The sequence below is a fragment of the Maniola jurtina genome, chromosome 22 (assembly GCF_905333055.1).
Source record: "Maniola jurtina chromosome 22, ilManJurt1.1, whole genome shotgun sequence".
Classification (NCBI taxonomy): Eukaryota; Metazoa; Arthropoda; class Insecta; order Lepidoptera; family Nymphalidae; genus Maniola; species Maniola jurtina.
This window is the reverse complement of record NC_060050.1, coordinates 2,390,922-2,397,176: the sequence shown is the minus strand read 5'-3', so window position 1 is coordinate 2,397,176 and position 6,255 is coordinate 2,390,922. Positions and strand designations below refer to the sequence as shown.

At 36.1% G+C, this 6,255-nt stretch overlaps 1 non-coding gene across 1 annotated transcript; it reads right to left on the bottom strand.

Annotated features, from left to right (window-relative positions):
- Window positions 1-3,686: 3,686 nt before the first annotated feature.
- On the bottom strand, window positions 3,687-3,848 carry LOC123877136. The gene has a single exon (XR_006798506.1). It is a non-coding gene; the product is annotated as a U1 spliceosomal RNA (small nuclear RNA).
- Window positions 3,849-6,255: the final 2,407 nt, after the last annotated feature.

The following is a 6,255-nucleotide window of genomic DNA, read 5'->3' as shown; positions in this document are numbered from 1 at the left end:
TTTAAATGGCAGATAATTTTGTGCTCATATAATAGTTAACTGTCGGATTGAATTTCACATTTTAATTTAAACACAGAAATCTGCTTACAATTTAATTTTGATAAGCGCGAATACACCACAATTACAAATTCAAATACACAGAACTAAAACTAATAGAAGTGATATCATAGCTAGAGACCTTCGAGTAGAAACTTGTGTTTATTTTTTTATAAAAACGAACCAGTGTTATTTTTTTTTTATTTTTTTTTAAATTTTACTACCCTTTCCCCTCCAATTAAGCGTACAGTTTGTGCCAGGAGGAGAAGGGAGGTTTTTTTTATTAAAAGGTCTAACAATTTATGTAAAAAAACTTGAACAAAAGAAAGTTAAAACTTTCCTCGACCCCTGAAAAAACGTCAGAAGTTTGATGACAAAAAATATATTAGACCTTAAATCCATATCCATACTGATATTATAAATGTGAAAGTGTGTCTATCTGTCTGGCGTTCCCACGGGATTCTTAAAAACCCATCTGTTTAGCCAATTTCTATGAGATTTGACACAGAGGTAGCTTGCGTCCGGAAATTGAGATGAGCAAATTTTATCCCGGGAAATTAAAGAGTTCCCATTGAATTAAAAAAGCCCTAAAACAACGCGGATGAAGTCGCGGGCATTATCTAGTATTACATATTTGTATCGCAGTAGAAGTCATGAGTAAAAGTCGCGGCTAATTCCAAATATGAACAAAGACCGTCTCATTATCGTAGTTGTCTCATCCGTATAATATTTCATGTAATTAATATAGGTATAAAATGTAAATAGTTATAAGATTATTGTTAGTAAAATAAATAAAATAAAATTATTTTATACTGATGCAGTGGCTAAACTATTCGTTTTCGACTCAAAGTTTTTTCCGCTTTGGCAACACCTTTGACAAAACTCGCACCTTATTATGAAAATGCCATTAATATGAAAATGGAAAAGAGGTTCTTTCAAACAGCGTATCGCTTCCAGTTTCGCTACTCCTGCCGTCATGTAGGATTTGCCTGTCGCAAAGCTGAAGCGGCTCAGGGGCTTTGTACGGAAGGCGACGCGCGAAACATTCACACTAATTGCGATACGATGCGACGCGGACCGTCGAATGCGGATTTGCGTCCGCCATTACATTCAAAGTTTGGAATTAGTCTTTATTATTCAGCTGTGTTTCGCGTTGTTATTTATGGGTGTGTTTTGTTTCTAGCCTGATTCATTGTCCTATGTAATCTAGAAGATTGCTTAGCCAATTCGTCTGCCAATCCCCACTGGGCCAGCCGCGTGGCAGACTATGGTCTAAGCCCTTCTCATTTTGAGAGGAGACGTGTCCTCAGTAGTGAGCTGGCGATGGGTTGATCATGATGATGATAAATAGATAGATAAGAAGTCTTTATTGCACACAAAAACACATGTACCTAAAGGAGAACACAACACAGAAAGAAGAAAACAGAAAAAAAGATTGTGTGCAAACCCGGCCTTATTGCTTAGAGCAATCTCTACCAGGCAACCTTTGCTGAAATGAGAAGCTAGTGTTGTAGTGTGTAGTGATGATGATGATAACTAATTTTCTCACTATGATTCTGGGCTAATTTAAATATAATATATTGCTTTTGAAATGTCATACCACGAAACAACCTGCAAGACCCGTAGAAACTGTAACTGGTCTGGTGGGAGGCTTCGGCTGTGGCTAGTTACCACCCTACCGGCAAAGCCGTGCCGCCAAGCGATTTAACGTTCCGGTACTATGCCGTGTAGAAACTTAGAAACCAAAGGGGTGTGGGATTAATAAAAACTGTCATTCCAGTTTAGCACGCTTCCATCTTAGACTTCATCATCACTTACCACCAGGTGAATAAAAAAGTATATTTTTCTGATAAAACACCTACAAAAACATTTGCATCTACAATCCACAACACTACATTTTCAAGTATCATAATAATAATATTGTAATCGTGTGCAAATCGGTTTCTAAGACAAACTTCTGCTAGATCTTACCATTTGTAGATACGAGAAATGTTGAAAAACAAGACTATATTTTCTCTACCTTCAAAACCAGCTAACTCATCTAATTATACCACAAATATTAAATTAAATTAAATTTCTTCATTCCAATATCTTTTCCTGCAATCTAGATCTTAACTAATATAATATTTTCAATAATATTTTCTCAACTCGATTCCACCGTCCATAAAGTACCCAACAATCTGATGAACCCTAATTCTTCAACCTATTAACCGCGAGCTTTATCTTAAACCCTCTCACGTCCACTCGAAAACTATTTGTCCGATCCTAAATAATTCCTCCCGGAGAGAAAAACATCCAATTCGCTCAACGTCACGTAGCTTGCATTTAAGTTTATCGTGTCCACGTCCAGGAATTAGTTGCGACATTGATGGATGTCGGTGAGTTTGGCGAACTCGGTCTAATAGACCGCTTTCCGCGATAGAGGGTTGAAAAACACTCGCATGATGTACAAAAACCGGCCAAAAGCGAGCCAGACTGGCGCACTGAGGGTTCCGTACTCGGGTACATTTTTAACATTTTGTACGATAAATCAAAAACTATTATACATAAAAATAAATAAAAATCTGTTTTAGAATGTACATGTAAAGCCCTTTCATATGATACCCCACTTGGTATAGTTATCTTACTTTGAAAATTGAAACACTTTTTAATTTTTTTTTTAATGATGTAACCACAAATTCACGGTTTTCAGTTTATCCTGTATTTGTGTTATAAGACCTATCTACCTGCCAAATTTCATGATTCTAGGTCAACGGGAAGTACCCTATAGGTTTCTTGACAGACACGACAGACAGACAGACAGACAACGAAGTGATCCTATAAGGGTTCCGTTTTTCCTTTTGAGGTACGGAACCCTAATTAGTTAGATATTAAATTCCATTATTGAGAGATCAGAATTGGAATGGTAATGAGTATTTAAGTGGAAGAAGTCAATATTGTCATTTCTTACTAATACCAGCAAACGTTTTTAGCAAAGCTTTCTGAGATAAGTGCAATATGTACTTATTTCAGGAAGCTTTTTTCGTAAAAGAGGAAGGGTATTTGATGTTGCCGTCGTACTCTATTACCTACCCAACTTTACCAGTTACCTACCAAATTTTTATACTACATACAAATAAAAGTTCATTATGTTTTTGGAAAAACTGGGACTTGTACCTATATTATCTTCATATATCTTTACTACATAATTGTCTAAAGTGATAATGAAATATGAATGTAGACATTAGATAAGATTACCTATACATATAATAAAATTGTAGAAAAGTGGTGTCTGTACAATGGAAATATATAAAAAAAAAGTAGCAGGGGTTGTTATTATATCGATGCCGAACCCGAAATTGTAATTAATTTTTTTTTGTCTGTTTGTCTGTTTGTCTGTTTGTCTGTGTGTTTGTGCACGCTAATCTCAGAAACGGCTTATTCGATTTAGATACGGTTTTCACTAATATATTGTAGTAAGCTTCACTTAGTATTTAGTGTTTATTTCATGTCAATCGGTTCATAAATAAAAAAGTTATGCAATTTAAAGAATCACGCCGCCTCGCGCCTGAGCGTCCGTGGCTATATAAAGCGCGAAAAGTCACTATTCCACGCGAACGAAGTCGCGGGCACAGCTAGTTAATAATATAATCGTATTTTTAATTTTATATGGGGGACGGCGCGTACGCAGTCCCCACTACCAAAAATTACGCGTCCGAGTTTTCCACATTAGGGATAATCGCAGAGGTCAACACAGCCGCAGTGCAATGGAAGGGCCTCGCTCTGGGGGAACCGCTTTCTTGATCACGGTGTCCTCTACGCCAGGTAAGTATGCTTTGCAAACATTGCCGTGAGTATTTATGGTTCTGAAAGTCGTCTAACTATGGCGCGCTATAGGATACAAGTAGCGACATCTATCGAAAACTTTACTCACTAGATTTAAAGTTGTGTAACTAGATAAAACAATGTGACAATAATAATAATATTAAGATTGTAAACTGTCCTAAGTAATAAATAGTAAATAATAATACGGATAAAGAAAGCATTTCACAAGAATGAATCAAATGTCCTTTAAGTCCTAACATTAATTTAAATTAAATTGTCCAGAAGTTCACACACTCAAAACATTGCGAATTTCTCATTGCATTCTAAAGTACTAACACGCGTTCCCATATTTCCCATGTTTTATAATAATTTATGAGTGCTTCCCTATTATACATGTGATCCCATGCACGATCAATTGAGTGTTATAGAAACCATTAACAGGGCTCTATCCGTCACTTACTCCATACAATCGTAGTTCCCATTTCATTTGAATATTAATCAACCAAAGTCCATGAAATTTTGCAGACATAGTCTAGAAACTAATATCTGTGTCTGTGGTGTTTTAGATTTTTCTAAAAATATGTAGTTTTAAAATTACAGGGGTTCAAAGATTTGTATTTTTCTTTAAAAAAAGGCTCAACTTTGTGCTCGTTTTTCTAGACAACGAAGCAATTTAATGAAATTTGGAAAAACCACAGACCTAGAAAATTTAATGAATATTATGTAGTAAAAAAATTATCGTTATATATTTTATATTGTTATAATTATGTGGGAACTACGAAAACCAGAAATTACACCCAGAAATCTTGAAAATTTCGTGCTGTCTCGATTTCTGCAAGAGGGGTGGTGAGGTGCGGGGGACGACCAACCCCCGACGGTGACGGGGGGCGGAAACTGACAATCTAAACTGGTCTAAACACACGGGCCACATTTAAACTACACCCGACTCTAAACTTGTCGATAGGTCTAACTAAATACACTGGTACATTTCAACTTGCGTTAGACGTATGCGTTACCTACTCAGACGTTGCCTGTAGATAAAAATATGTCTCATGTTTGCTGGCAATAGCGCATCCATCAAACCCTGCAAGTTGCACCTATTCCTCACGCAATACGCAATTCCTCACGCAATACGCACAGCTTTAATATTATAATTTTTGACAATGTATACTATATGTTATGCCATATCACAGGTCACTCTCAGATTTATTGCTAACAATTTACTTCCAAATCAATTCCAAATGCAAAGAAATCTAAGTGTGTTCAATTCACATCGCCCAATACCAGGACCTTAAATGACATAAATTCATTGATTAATAATCATATGTTGAAAATAAAGGAGAACCCCGTGTTTCTCGGTATAACGTTAGATGCAAAGCTTCTATGGAACACCCACATATCAACACTTGATGGTAAACTCAACTCTGTTGCTTACACTGTTAGAAAAATTCGACAGGTACTGACGTGGAAACTGCAAAAATTGTATATTTTGCCTATATTCACTGTATTATGTCTTACGGACTCTTGCTATGAGATAAAGCGATAGATATTGAGAAAAAAATGTATTACAGAAAAGGACAGGACGTGCAATTTATAATTTAAAACCGCGCGCTGCCATACAATAAAAATATAAGAAAATAAGTACCTTATTTATTATCTTATCGTAGCTTTTAAATATATTTACAACTAGCTAATGCCCACAGCTTTGCTTGCGTGGATTTAGGTTTTTGAAAATCCCGATCCATTCATTTCCCAGAACAAAAGTTGCCTCTCCGTAATAGCCCGTCCCCGGGATGCAACTTGTTTCTGTATCACGTAAGAACATTTAAACGGATGATCCTTTTCAAATCCCGAGGGATCACCAGGATTTAGGAATGCAATTTCTTACAGCATCAGGGTTGAGGTCAACGACAAAGTATTTACTTGGTATAGATACCTTCAATATCAATTAATAATCGACACTTTTTAAATCCCATTAGCTTTAGTAGTCGGGTCCCCTGCAACATCAGGATTGAGGAGTTGGAATCCAAATTTTTTATTGAACAATGTCGCAAACTTTCTTTATCGATTAAAAAAACTAGCCAAAATTACGCAGTTAGGTTACCTGCCAAATTTCATGGTTTTGAGTCAACGGGAAGTACCCTAGAGGTTTTCTTGACACACACGACAGACAGAGAGATAGACAACAAAGTGATCCTATAAGAGTTCCGTTTTTCATTTTGAGGTACGAAACCCTAGAAACGTAGGAACGGCATTCCGAACAAGTGGTAAATTTTTCTGACCATTCAAAAACACTTTGAAGTTTACCTAAAAGTTTACAGGAATAAAAATTTATCATTGTATTCCATTCCATTTCATTCTATTCCATTCTGTTCAAAGATAAATAGATTATAAAAATATTTGTCACCGAAACAA